General features: G+C 39.0%; 1 long non-coding RNA gene across 5 annotated transcripts in view; it reads left to right on the top strand.

Moving 5' to 3' along the window:
• The window catches only part of LOC118002110, a 76,884-nt gene that overhangs the window by 31,007 nt on the left and 33,228 nt on the right, over nt 1-12,649 (top strand). Inside the window, exon 1 of one of the 5 annotated variants that reach the window (XR_004676945.1) lies at nt 4,375-4,545. The exons of the other annotated variants lie outside the window; for them this stretch is intronic. This is a non-coding gene — a long non-coding RNA (uncharacterized LOC118002110). Of the gene's footprint in view, nt 1-4,374; nt 4,546-12,649 lie in introns of those variants that run through there. 5 annotated transcript variants of the gene reach the window in all.

Raw genomic sequence — 12,649 nt, 5'->3', positions numbered from 1 at the left:
GGAACTCCAGCCTGACCTTGTGGCTGTTCAGCTGAAGACATTTCTTGCTTTTCTTCCTGGTAGCTTTTCTATCAGGTACCACTAAAGTGGTATCTTTTGACAACCTCTCTCCATGACAGCACTTCCTGGCATTCTTTCTTATAACTTAGGGGCCTTTCTTTAGCAGCTGCAGTTCTTCACAGTTCCCAATAGTTCCCAGTAGCAGCTACTCCGCATGGTGTAGCTTCTGGTAGTATTAGAGCTGATTTGATTCCAGGCCTCTTGCTTACTCCTATAAAAACATTGTCTGTTCCCAGCCTTCCTTTTTAGCCTCACCTCTTACTAGTTCTTTCCTTTCTGTTCTCTTTCCTCAATGGACTTATTTATATCAATACACTTGCAGTTTTTTTGTATATGATCCCCTGTTTGATATTACTTCTCCTCTTCATGTCAGCACCCAACTTTGGCTGAGGGTTACTTTTTCTGTGATTTCCCAGATGGAATTAACCACTAATCCTTTGTGCCCCTCATATATACACTGACATCTGTTATAAGCGTCTATAATTTTTTGTTGTTGTTTATATCTCCTTTGAGTGGAGCAGAAAGCCCTGCCCAAATTGCAGATTCTTGAGCAAAATAAATAATATTCTTTTAAACCCCTAAATTTTGGGGTAATTCATTATGCAGTTATAGAAACTGAAATAATTCTGGTATTTGGAAGTGGGGTGCCATGTAACAGAAACCTAAAAATATAGCAGTAGCTGAAACCAAACTAGGACTAGACAGTGGGCGGAAGATGGGAGGGTTTTGAAAAGATTGTTGGTGGAAACCTGATAGCCCTTGAGGAAGTCAGTGAAGGCTTAAAGGAAAGTGAAAAAATATAATTTGAAGTTAGTGAAAAGATCCTTGATATGTAATAGCAGAAAGTTCAGCAACATTGTCACCTATGGTAATGTGGAAAATAGGAAATGATTTGCATGATGGCAATGAATTGCATGATAAAGGTATTTCCAGGGGGTATTTTCTGGCTGTTTCTTGCTGCTTATAGTAAAATATGATAGAAGAGAGTATTATGGTATGAATGGTTGTGTCCTCCAAAATTCTTAGGTTAAATCTTAATGCCCATGTGATGATATTAGCAGTTGGGGCCTTTGGGGAGGTGCTTAGGGTCATGAGGCTGGAGCCCTCATAAATGGGAGTAGTGCTTTTATAAAAGAGACCCCACAAAGCTGACAAGCCCCTTCCACCATGAGAGAATACAGTGACAGTTTGGCAGTTTGCAATGTAAGAGAGGGTCTTCACCAGAACCCAACCATTTTGGCACCCTGATCTTGGGCTTCTATCTAGCCTCTGGAACTGTGAGAAATAAATTTTCGTTGTTTATAAGCCACTCTGGCATTTTGTTAAAGTAGTCTGATTGGAGTAAGAAAGATAAACTAAGGAGAGAATTGTTAAATATAAAGGAACCAGAACTTACTGAGTTCAAAAATAAAACTCTCTTTTCTAGTTTCTCCAGATGGCAGACAATTCTCAAATTAAGAAAAGTCTAATGGAAAAAAAAAAAAAACTTAAAAAGAAAAAAAGAAAAAAGAAAAGTCTAATGAAAAGAGATCAAATCTAGAGTATTGTCAGAAAGAGATCAAATCTAGAGTATTGTCATTTAACAATGAAGCCAAGGGGATGATTATAAAACTCTTTTTTGAGGCCTTAGGAAACTTAATGTCATGCTTCACAAAGACAGTATTCTCTTTAAGGACCTGAGGACCTGCAGTGCTTCATAGATCTTCTTTATTAAACAAAAGGTTCTCTAAGAATTTTAAGAGCACTGTCCCTCAGGACCTTATAGGAAGCTCAAGGAGTTATTTTGAAATTTATGGGTGTGGCTTTTGTCTAATGGAGTGGATTATGAATTGATTCATAAGAAATCCATACAGTTTAAAAAAAAAAAAAAGACTTTTTAGAGCAGTTTTAGGTTCAGAACAAAATCGAGCAGAAAGCACAGAGTTCCCATATTCTTTGTCCCTCTCATACACTGGTATGGTACATTTGTTAAAATCAGTGAGCCTGCATTGACACATCTTTATCACTCCTGGCCCATAGTTTACAATAGGATTCACTCTTGGTGTATGTTCTGTGGGCTTGGACAAGTGTATAATGACATATATCCACCATTACAGTATCATACAGAATATTCTTACTGCCCTAAAAATCTTCTAAGCTCTGCTTATTCATCCAGTCCTCCCCCCAGCCCCTGACAAACTAATCTTTACTCTTTGCATAGTTTTGCCTTTTTTAGAGGGTCATACAGTTGTAGTCATACAGTATTAATAGCCTTGTCAGATTGGCTTCTTTCACTTAGTAATAATATGCATTTAAAGCTCTTCCCTGTCTTTCCATGGTTTGATAGCTCATTTCTTTTAAACACTGAGTAATACTCTATTGTCTGCATGGTTTATCCATTCACCTACTGAAGGACCTCTTGGTTGTTCCCAGGGTGGTTTTTGTGTGGATATAAATTTTCAAGCCTTTTAGGTTAATACCAAGGAGTGTGATGGCTGTATTGTATTATAAGAGTATGTTTAGTTTTGTAAGAAACTGCCAAATTGTCTTCCAAAGTTTCTGTACCATTTTCCATTTCCACCAGCAATGAATGAGATGTCCTGTTACTTCATATCCTCACCAGCATTCAGTGTTGTTAGTTTTCTGGATTTTGGCCATTCTAGTAGGTGCAGAGTAGGTGCATTTTCCTAGTAACATATGATGTTTAGCATCTTTTTATATGCTTATTTGCCATCTGTATATCTTCTTTGGTAGGTCTTTATGCAGATCTTTTGCCCAGTTTTTAATCTGGTTGTTCATTGTCTTACTGTTGAGTTTTAAGAATTCTTTGTGTATTTTAGGTAATAGTCCTTTATCAGATGAGTCTTTGCAAATATTTTCTCTGAGTCTGTGGCTTGTTTTCTTTTTCTTTTTTTTTTTTTTTTAAAGATTTTATTTATTTGACAGAGAGAGACACAGCGAGAGAGGGAACACAAGCAGGGGGACTGGGAGAGGGAGAAGCAGGCCTCTCGCTGAGCAGGGAGCCCGATGTGGGGCTCAATCCCAGGACCCTGGGATCACGACCTGAGCTGAAGGCAGACGCTTAACGACTGAGCCACCCAGGCGCCCCTGTGGCTTGTTTTCTCATTCTCATGATCCACGTAGTTTTTAAAAGGATTATATCAATTTAGACTGAAAGGCACAGAGACAATACAAAATGAAAAAAAGGCCTTTGGATCTCAAAGTTGTACAATCAAGAAGCATGCCAAGAACATAGCTAATTACCATGACACCTACAGCCCAGAATGGGGAGACATGAGTCACATGGTTCATTCCTTAGTTGAGGAACTAGCAGCATATGCCCAGCTGGGTCTTAAACTTTTAATGGACCTATGCCTGTTCCATTATTGTGTATTCACGTTTGTGGAGGAAGATAACTTATCTTTTTTGTTTATAGTTCTTCAGATCAAGAGGAACTGTACTCAAGGGGCTATATTTAAGGAACTGTACCCAAGAAGTTAATCCATACCTGGACCTCAAGCCTGAGCCTGATAGTTGTGGGTATTGGGGGAGGGAACAAGTATATATATTTTTGCATGTGGAGGGATGTGAACTGCTGTGACCAGAAGGTGGACTGTAGCATATAGTATTTTTCAAAATTGGTTTCAACAATATTTGTAGTCGTACATGTTCTTCTAGAACCATGCCACTTAGAAACTGAGTTTATTTCCTCTCCTCTTGAACCTGGGCTGGCCTTTGAACTGATTAATGGAATGTGGAGGAGCTGATACTGTATGACTGATAAGGCTAGGTCATAAAAGGTGGTACTGTTTCTGGCTGGCTCTCTCCGGAGACGAACCATGAGAGACTATGGACTCTGAGAAACAAACTGAGGGTTCTAGAGAGGAGGGGGGTGGGGGGATGGGTTAGCCTGGTGATGGGGATTAAAGAGGGCACGTTCTGCATGGAGCACTAGATGTTATACGCAAACAACGAATCATGGAACACTACATCAAAAACTAATGACGTAATGTATGGTGATTAACATAAAATAATAATAATAAAAAAAAATGCTTACCTTTGGAACCTAGCCACCATAGTGTAAGGAAGCCTAGGCCACATACAGAAGCTAGCTATGTGAAACCAGCCAAGGTTTCATCTGACTGCATCAGCCACCGGATGTGTTAGTGAATGAGCCTTTATTTAATTTCAGTCCCCAGCCTTTGAACCACCCCAGTTGATACTAAGTGGAGCAGAGACAAACTATCTTCTCTGAGGCCTGTTTATTTTATTTTATTTTTTTTAAAGATTTTATTTATTTATTTGACAGAGAGAGACACAGCGAGAGAGGGAACACAAGCAGGGGGAATGGGAGAGGGAGAAGCAGGCTTCCCGCGGAGCAGAGAGCCCGACGTGGGGCTCGATCCCAGGACCCTGGGATCATGACCTGAGCCGAAGGCAGAAGCTTAACGACTGAGCCACCCAGGCGCCCCTGAGGCCTGTTTAAATTGCAGATTCATGAGCAAAGTAAGTGGTGTCTTGGTCAGTAAGTATTAGGGTTATTTATTTTTTTTCATATAGCCATAGTAACTGAAATAATTAGGAGGGTATATAGTTTCAGAGTTTGTTTTTTAATTAAGTTTTGGTAATAAGGTTTTGCTGGTTTCATGAAATGAATTGGGAAACATTTCATCTTTTATTTGGTATGGAATAATTTAAATAACATTGTAATTATTCCTTAATTGTTAGAACTCAGATTTAAAGGTTTTTTGGCTGTGTTATTTAAAATAATAGGGGAAGGGAGGGAAAAATGAAACAAGACGAAACCAGAGGGGGAGACAAACCATAAGAGACTCTTAATCTCAGGAAACAAACTGAGGGTTGCTGGAGTGGAGGGGGTGTGGGAGGGATGGGGTGGCTGGTTGATAGACATTGGGGAGAGTATGTGTTGTCACGCTCAGGGTGTTGTGTAAGACTAATGAATCACAGACCTATGCCCCTGAAACAAATAATACAGTGTATGTTAATTTAAAAAATTAAAAAAAATAGCTCTTAAAATGGTGTTAAAGGGATCCCTGTTTCTAAAAAAAAAAAAACAATAATAATAATAATAATAATAGTCACCTGGGTGGCTCAGTCAGTTTACCGTTGGACTCTTGATTTTGGCTCAGGTCATGGGATTGAGCCCCCACATCAGGCTCTGTGCTCAGCGTGGAGTCTGCTTGTCCCTCTGCCTCTGCTCTTCCCACAGCTTGGGCGTGTGCTGCACCTGTCTCTTTCTCTCTCTCAAATAAATAAAATCTTTATAAATTAATTAATTAAAAAAATAATGGTCACCTTTCCAGTCTCTTCATTGGTAATTAGTCAGTTTGGCTTTTCTACTTAGTTTAATTTGGGCTATTTGTTATTTTCTGGGAAATCATACATTTCTTCTATTCCCAGTCTTGCTAATATTTGTTTTGCTTTATATCTTTAGGCAGTTAAAAAAAAGTCTTTTGGAATTATCAGTTCTTCTACTTTTTCTCTGTATCACCAATTATATCTGTTATTTTTATTCATTCACTCTTTATATTTTCTTTTGGTTAATTTTGTGCCTTTTTTTTTAAACCTTAAGATAAATGTAACATACCTGCAGTTGTAGTCATTTGTCTTCATAATGAAAGGGTTTAGGGAAACAGTTTTTATCTAAGTATGGCTTTTGCTGTGTTCTGTACATTTTTATGTACTTATTTTTTCATTAATTTCTAGGGAGTTTGTGATTTTTCCTCTTTGATCAACAGTTAATTTTCAAGTCTTAAGATGTTTCAAACCATTTAAAAATTATTTCTAGTATTATTGAATTATGATCAGTGACTATGGCCTGTAATATACTTACTTTAAATATTTGTTATAGTTTGCTTTATGGAAATTTTTATAAAACTATGAACAAATTAAAATGTAAATTCTCTCAATGAGTGAAGTAAGATTGCATATTGTTTTAGTTTAGACTGCTATAAGAAAGGCAGCCTCACCCTTTGAAACCATTCTGTCCCCTGAGTTCTTGCACTCTGGGCCTGTGATGGCAGTGGGAGCTCTGATGATTTCTGATTTACCCTGATGGTGGGTGGTGGTGGTAGTCTTTCCTTGTCTTAAAGAACAGCATCTGGCTTCTCTTGAGATGGATGTTTTAGGTCTGTGGTTTAGGTATTAATCTCCTTATCAAATGGTCACTTTGCTATACCTTTAGTATCCTCTTCCAAAAATACGTTTTCATTTTTTGCAGTATGGATAGGCTGAAAATTTTCCAAATCTTTAAGTTCTAGTTCCTTTTTTTTTTGCTTAATTAATAATTCTGTCTTCCAATCATTTCTCTCTTCTCACATTTTACTGTAAGTGGTCAGGACGAACCAGGTCACTCCTTCAATACTTTGCTTAGAGATCTCCTCAGCTAAATATCCAGTTCCATTGCTTGCAAGTTCTGCCTTCCACAAAACACTAAAACATGAACACAGTTCAGCCAAGTTCTTTGTCACTTTATAATAAGGATCATCTTTTCTTCAGTTTCCAATAACATATTCCTCATTTCCATCTGAAACCTAATCATAGTGGGCTTTGTGGTCCATATTTTTATCAGCATTCCATTCAGGATTATTTAAGTATTTTCTAAGATGATTGGGGTTTTCTCTCTGGCTCTCCTCTTTTCTTTCTGGGTCCTCACTAGAATTACCCTTTAATGCTCATATTTTGAGCATGCACCTCTAAACCTTTTCAGCCACTACCCATTATCCAGTACCAAAGCCACTTCCACATTTTTAGGCATTTGTTACAGCAGCACCCCACTCTTGGTTCCAAAATCTGTCATAGTCAAGGTTCTCCAGAGAAACAGAGAATTCCCACGATCTGTTGTCTGAAGCTGGAGGCCCTAGAAAGCCAGTGGAGTAATCCATTCCAAATTTGAAGGCCTGAGAACCAGAGGAGCCAGTGGTATAAATCCCAGTCCAGGGTCAGGAGATGAGATAAGAGGTCTCAGCTCAAATGATGAAGCAGGAAAAAAGGAGCAAATTCCTCCTTCCTCCATCTTTTATTCTGTTTACACCCTCAACAGATTGGATGAAATCCATCCACACTGAGAAAGGCAATCCACTGAGTCCACCAATTCAAATGCTAATCTCTGGAAACAGCTCTCACAGATACACTCCGAAATAATGTTTAATATGGGCACTCCATGGCCACTCAAGTAGATGAATTTAAGGAAGAATTACCCTGGAGATATGCCTGAATTAGTGGGTTGGAAAAATCAAGAGGAAGAAATATCTAAAAACTAAGAATAAATACATACCAAAAAAAAAAAAAAATGAATTAGGACAAAGACATTGACTTAAAAACTCAATTTTCATACACCGTTTCTATGGAAATTACTGGAACTTGTGCATTATCAAAGTAATGATGTAAGCCAAGGGAGAAGAAAACAAAATTTAAGAAATAGGATCTAACAGAAAAGAGAGGCAAAGGAATTTACTGAGTGTTGGTGAAGAGAGATACCAAATGACAGCTGTGCAGCAGGCCTGAAAATAAACCAATTTAGACTGAAACAGGTCAGAAAACCCAAGGAGAGACTTCTTTAAGAAGATGAAATTAGTAAAATACCTAATGGGTTTGCATGTATTGAGAAAAGATTTACATAAGTTTTAGAGAACATGGGGGATTTGAAATCTGTGGGGCCTGATGTTTTCTATAAAAAGTCTTGTAAAGTTTTAAATGATGCACATGTGTAACTCTGTTAAAAATAAAATCCCCAAAAACCTAAATTAAAAGGAAATAATGAGAGAAGACAGACTTCATAGATCCAAGAAATATAATATTAGGAGTTCCACAAAAACTAAAAAACTAAAAAAAAAAAAAAAAAAAAAGAGAAAATAGACCTTGTATCAGAAGAAAGACCTAAGTTTGTATCTTGAAGGGTACCCCATTCCCTCACCCCAACCTGAGTTTTAATTAGGGCTAATGAGAAAAACTGATATGATATGCCTATAAAATTTTCAAACTCCAAGGTTAATGATAAAATCTTACTGGATTCTAGATTAAAAAAAACCATGTTACTTGCAAAGGAAAAAAATTCAGACTGAGATTGAGTTTCCTGTATGCAGCTTTGGAGACTAGAAGCTGATAGGATAATATGAATGGAATAGTGAGAGAATTATACCCCGTGAGTCCTATAGTAGGCTAAACTGTCAGTTACTTGTCAGGGAGAAAGATTTTTACAGATGTGCAAGGTTCAGAGATTAGCGAAGTCTTGAGGAAATACTCTAACAAAAGTGAATAGTAACTGTAGGATATGAGAAGATAAAAAAGAGAGGAAATAGTGGTAAGCAATAAAGTTGACAGTATGTACATGGTTCAGTCTCATTGAATAATGACAAATGGAAAATGCTTACTGTTAAGTTCTAAAGAAGCATTCGGATTTCTCCAGCTTTCAATGTGAAGATTTTTCAAATAGAGATTTGAAAGGCTTTAAACTAGATTCACCAATTTCTCTTACAGTCTTTCTCTTCTAATTCAGGAATACTACTACTTTAGAAATGACTAATTCCAGGGCAGGAAAAGTAGAAGGTGAGCCTGCATTGTTTTAACATGCCAGGAAGCAAGGAGTTGCTCAAAGATGAATGGGAACATGTCGAAAGGACAGAGAGTGCATGCAGAAGATCTACTGGGGAGTACTTTGGGAAGAATTCACACCCATAAGGGAGTGGATAAGGCAGGATTGGAAGAGAGAGAGAAGTTGAACTGTGATGCAGTTCATCTTCTAAATGTGGAACTCTGGACCTGAGATGGCTCTTCAGAGTTCTTCTGAATTGAGGCAAGGGGGCTGACTCTTGTACCTCTCATGGTCCATTTATTTGATGTGGGCTTCCTCTGGAAAGGGGCGTACCCTCGGGTGAGGAAGCTCCCTTCCATCGAGGACAGTTGCTGGGGAGATGCCAGTTGTGAGCTGCTGCATACGGTATTTTCATACCTGGGGAAGAGTGCCTCGGTCCTGAAGAAAGTCCTGGATAGTGCATCCTAACAGTTTCCATTATCGTCTGTTTGCTTCATATGATAAGTTTATCCCATCTGGGAATAGCTCCTCTAGGATTATGGTTGATCTCTTTCTGGAAATAGGAGTGGTAGGTAAGTAGGACTTAGCTCCTTAACTCCAGTTTTTCTTGATACCGCTGGTCTTGGGGCCACAACTAATAATTCATTATATCCTTTTGATACCAATTCTAGATTTCCCCTTACCTTTGGCTTACACCTCTGCTGGCCTAGGCAGATTACCTGAGGTTATTGAGTCCCTTATATCTGAGAGGTTCTGAGGCCTAGTCATCATGCTAACCATAGTCTCCAGACTGTGGCTGTTGTATTTGTCCATTTGTTGTCAAAATTAGGCAAGGAGTATGAAGAGACACCTTTCATATATATTCTTCTTATGACAAACGTGTTTATCATCTGGGTGATAAAAATATATTTCCCTGGCTGATAAAAATATAGAAGTCCTATCTCTTCCTGATGACTAAAGTCAGTTACTCCTCCCAGATTGGTGACTTCTTTCCTTGCCCTCTGGTCTCTTGGCCCAAGGTGATTGAAGTGACCAGGTGGCAGTTGTAACTTAAAGTTTAATGGGCTGTGTGTGTCCCTTGGTAAGAACATGAACAGGATCTGTAGGTTCATAGAACCTAGCATTGCTGGGAAGGGACATATACCTTGCCAAATGGGTCACTGGGAATGATGGCAAATGAGGCCATTCCTACTTTCCCCCTCTTTGTTTCATGGCTGTATGTATTTTACTTATTACAGATGCAGCAGCATATATAATGGTTATTGATTTAGAGTTTAACTGCATCTTGGAGGAGGGTGGATACTATCCACATGGTATCTCCAAAGGAGTGCTTCAGTCATGCCTTTAGAATGCTCTTCCATTGCTCATAGGCCGGCAGCTTCTGAATGTTGCAGTATGTGATAGGACTGGTGGATCCCATGGTCTTTGCTTATATCCTTTGCTATAAAGAGGGTCCCTTGGTCTGAAGTAATGTTACATAGGATATAGTTAAAGTGGACCTGAAATGTTAGCTCTCCGGAAGTGGTGCTAAGGCAAATCCATACTACTAATATGTGTTGATTCTTGTCAGGTGAATCACTTCCTTCCAGAGTGAAAAGGGTTCAATGTAATCAGTTTGTACTAAGTATCTGGTTGATCTCTTTGAGGCAGTGTGCCATATTAGGGGCTCAGCTTTGGTCTCTGTTACTGGCATGTTGGATAATCTGCAGTAATAATTGGCTAGATCAGCCTTGGTGAGAAGGAACCCATACTGTCGGAGCCTGCCACCATGGCTACTTTGTCCATTAAACCAGCACTAAGGTGACAGTGGCAGAAGCTACATGATTTTGGTGGTTAGTATTCTGTATACTTGGTTGTTTCGTGCCTCTTTTTTGGTAGGTGTTCTCTAGTGTAGTATTAATATGTGACATAAAGATCCTCATACTTTGTGTCCACTCCCACACGCCAGTCTTCATACCCTGTCCCCAGGAAAACCAGTTAAGAGACTTTGTAATATTTTAGATGAGAGTTAAAGAAGTCCTGAGTTAGCAGAGTGCCAGTGAATATATAAATAAGCATATCTGAGCAGTGTTTCAGGTTAGGTTTGTGACAGTTTGGAGACTTCAGAGTTTTCAATCTGATTAGGAGGATCAGGAATCCATTTTAATGATGGGAGGGATTTAGGAAGAAGTTGGTCTGTAGGTGGGAGAGATACATTTTGTTTTGGACCACCAGACTATAAAGATCCTGGTCTGGAACTCACGCAGGAGGTCAGAATTAGAAACAAACATGTAGCCATGTCATAAGTCTCCATAGCCATTTCAAAACTCAACTGCAGGGAGGAGTTTATGTGCTATCACTGCTCTAATATACCATTTACAGTCCTCAACCAGCTGCTTACTGGGAGAATGGGAGTATGAGGGAGCAAATTAAACAACAGCAGCAAAAAATACAAGGAAATTGTTTAAATCAGGTTTAAAACTTAGGCTTATGTAAGAATTTTAAAATTTCCTTTCAACAATGCTTATGTCTTAATATAACTGCTTGGGGTCTCAGTTAGCCTGTCACTTTAAGATGGCATCTTGGTATGTGATGGAGGGGTGACTTCTATGATCTTATTGCTTGAAGCAGTCAGGATTCTCAATTCACATATTGTCTCAAGGCTCCCAGTGTTGCCGTGGCGATGTCCTTTGTTGGTTGCTGCTCTCCCTGTCAACACTTGGGACTCCTCTCCTGCAGTTTTGTCAGAGCCTAGTAATGTTTCTTGGCTGACATGGCCTCTAGTGTTAGAGAGCTGGCCAGAAGTTAGAGTCAGCTCAGCTTAAGTGGACTCACTTTGAGCTGTGATCCTCTCCCATACTCAGAAACCTCAACTGGCAAGCTCCCTAGCTAGATGTTCTGGGGCTGATCTATGCCAACCTTTGGAACTAAACTGAGAGGCTTTTTCTGACAGGCTTAGAAATGTATTTTGATACTTTCTTACTCATTTGCTTTTTAATTTGTTCGGTATCTGTCACTACCCACCCTTCCCTTCCAACAAACATGCACACTAGAGTATCAGTGGATGATAATGGGGATCTCATTAGTTCTTGTTCATTGCTAAATCACAAGCTCTAAGGAAAGTACTTGTCACATGGTTGACCTTTAATAGATCTTTATCAGATCAATGAAGGACAGAAATAATAGGTGAAATCCCTAAGAATATGTCATGTGAGAACAAGATGAGGATTAAACTGCTTAGTACATCTTTTACCTTCTATTTTAGAGGTAGAAGGCAGAGGAAGTTCCAGGGAAGGAAACTGAGAAGAACTGATCTGGAGAAGTAGGAAGAGAATGGAGTGCAAAAAAGTGGGAGAAGTATGTGTCAGTAAAGAGCAATAATCATTGTCAAAGGCTTCAGAAATCGAGTAGGAGTAACTGAATATGACAACTTGGAGGTTATTGGTAATTTTGGGTAAAGTACCAACACATGAATCTGCAAAAACTCAGATCTCAAAGAATTGTACTATAAGAGGGAGAAGAGAATTGTGGCAGCAAGTAAAGTCTTTTATGAAGGTTGACAGTGAAGGGAAGAAGAGATTAAGATACGTCACTGGGGTCTTCAGAAACAGGACTCATGGGGGCTCTCTTCCTTCAAGACGAAAGAGATTTGGTGTTTCAGTATGTAGGGAGACCTGGTGGAGGAAATGGAGGAAGGCTAAAGAGATGGTTTATGAATTAAGGTCTCAAAACTTAACTGGGAAAGGATGAGATCAACCTTAGGAAGATAAGGAAAGAAGAATGGATGGAAAGTAGAAAATCTGAAGCAAATGGGAAGAACATGAAGGGATTTGCATCAGATTTTGCTTGTGTAATAAGGTGTCCAGGTTATCTGCTTGACGATGCATGTGTGCAGAACCCTGTGAAACACTGTGAAACAGGGCTGTGTCATAAGGCTTGGCCCCCTGCCACTTCTTTTGCATATTCTTTGACCCTATCTATTTTTTTTTTTTGAAAGATTTTTTATTTATTTATTTGACAGAGAGAGACACAGCCAGAGAGGGAACACAAGCAGGGGGAGTGGGAGAGGGAGAAGCA

Source organism: Mirounga leonina, unplaced genomic scaffold, assembly GCF_011800145.1.
Source record: "Mirounga leonina isolate KUSES-001 unplaced genomic scaffold, KU_Mleo_1.0 Mir_82, whole genome shotgun sequence".
NCBI classification, from domain to species: domain Eukaryota; kingdom Metazoa; phylum Chordata; class Mammalia; order Carnivora; family Phocidae; genus Mirounga; species Mirounga leonina.
Note: the sequence above shows the minus strand (reverse complement) of the source record. Positions and strands in the feature narration are given on the sequence as shown.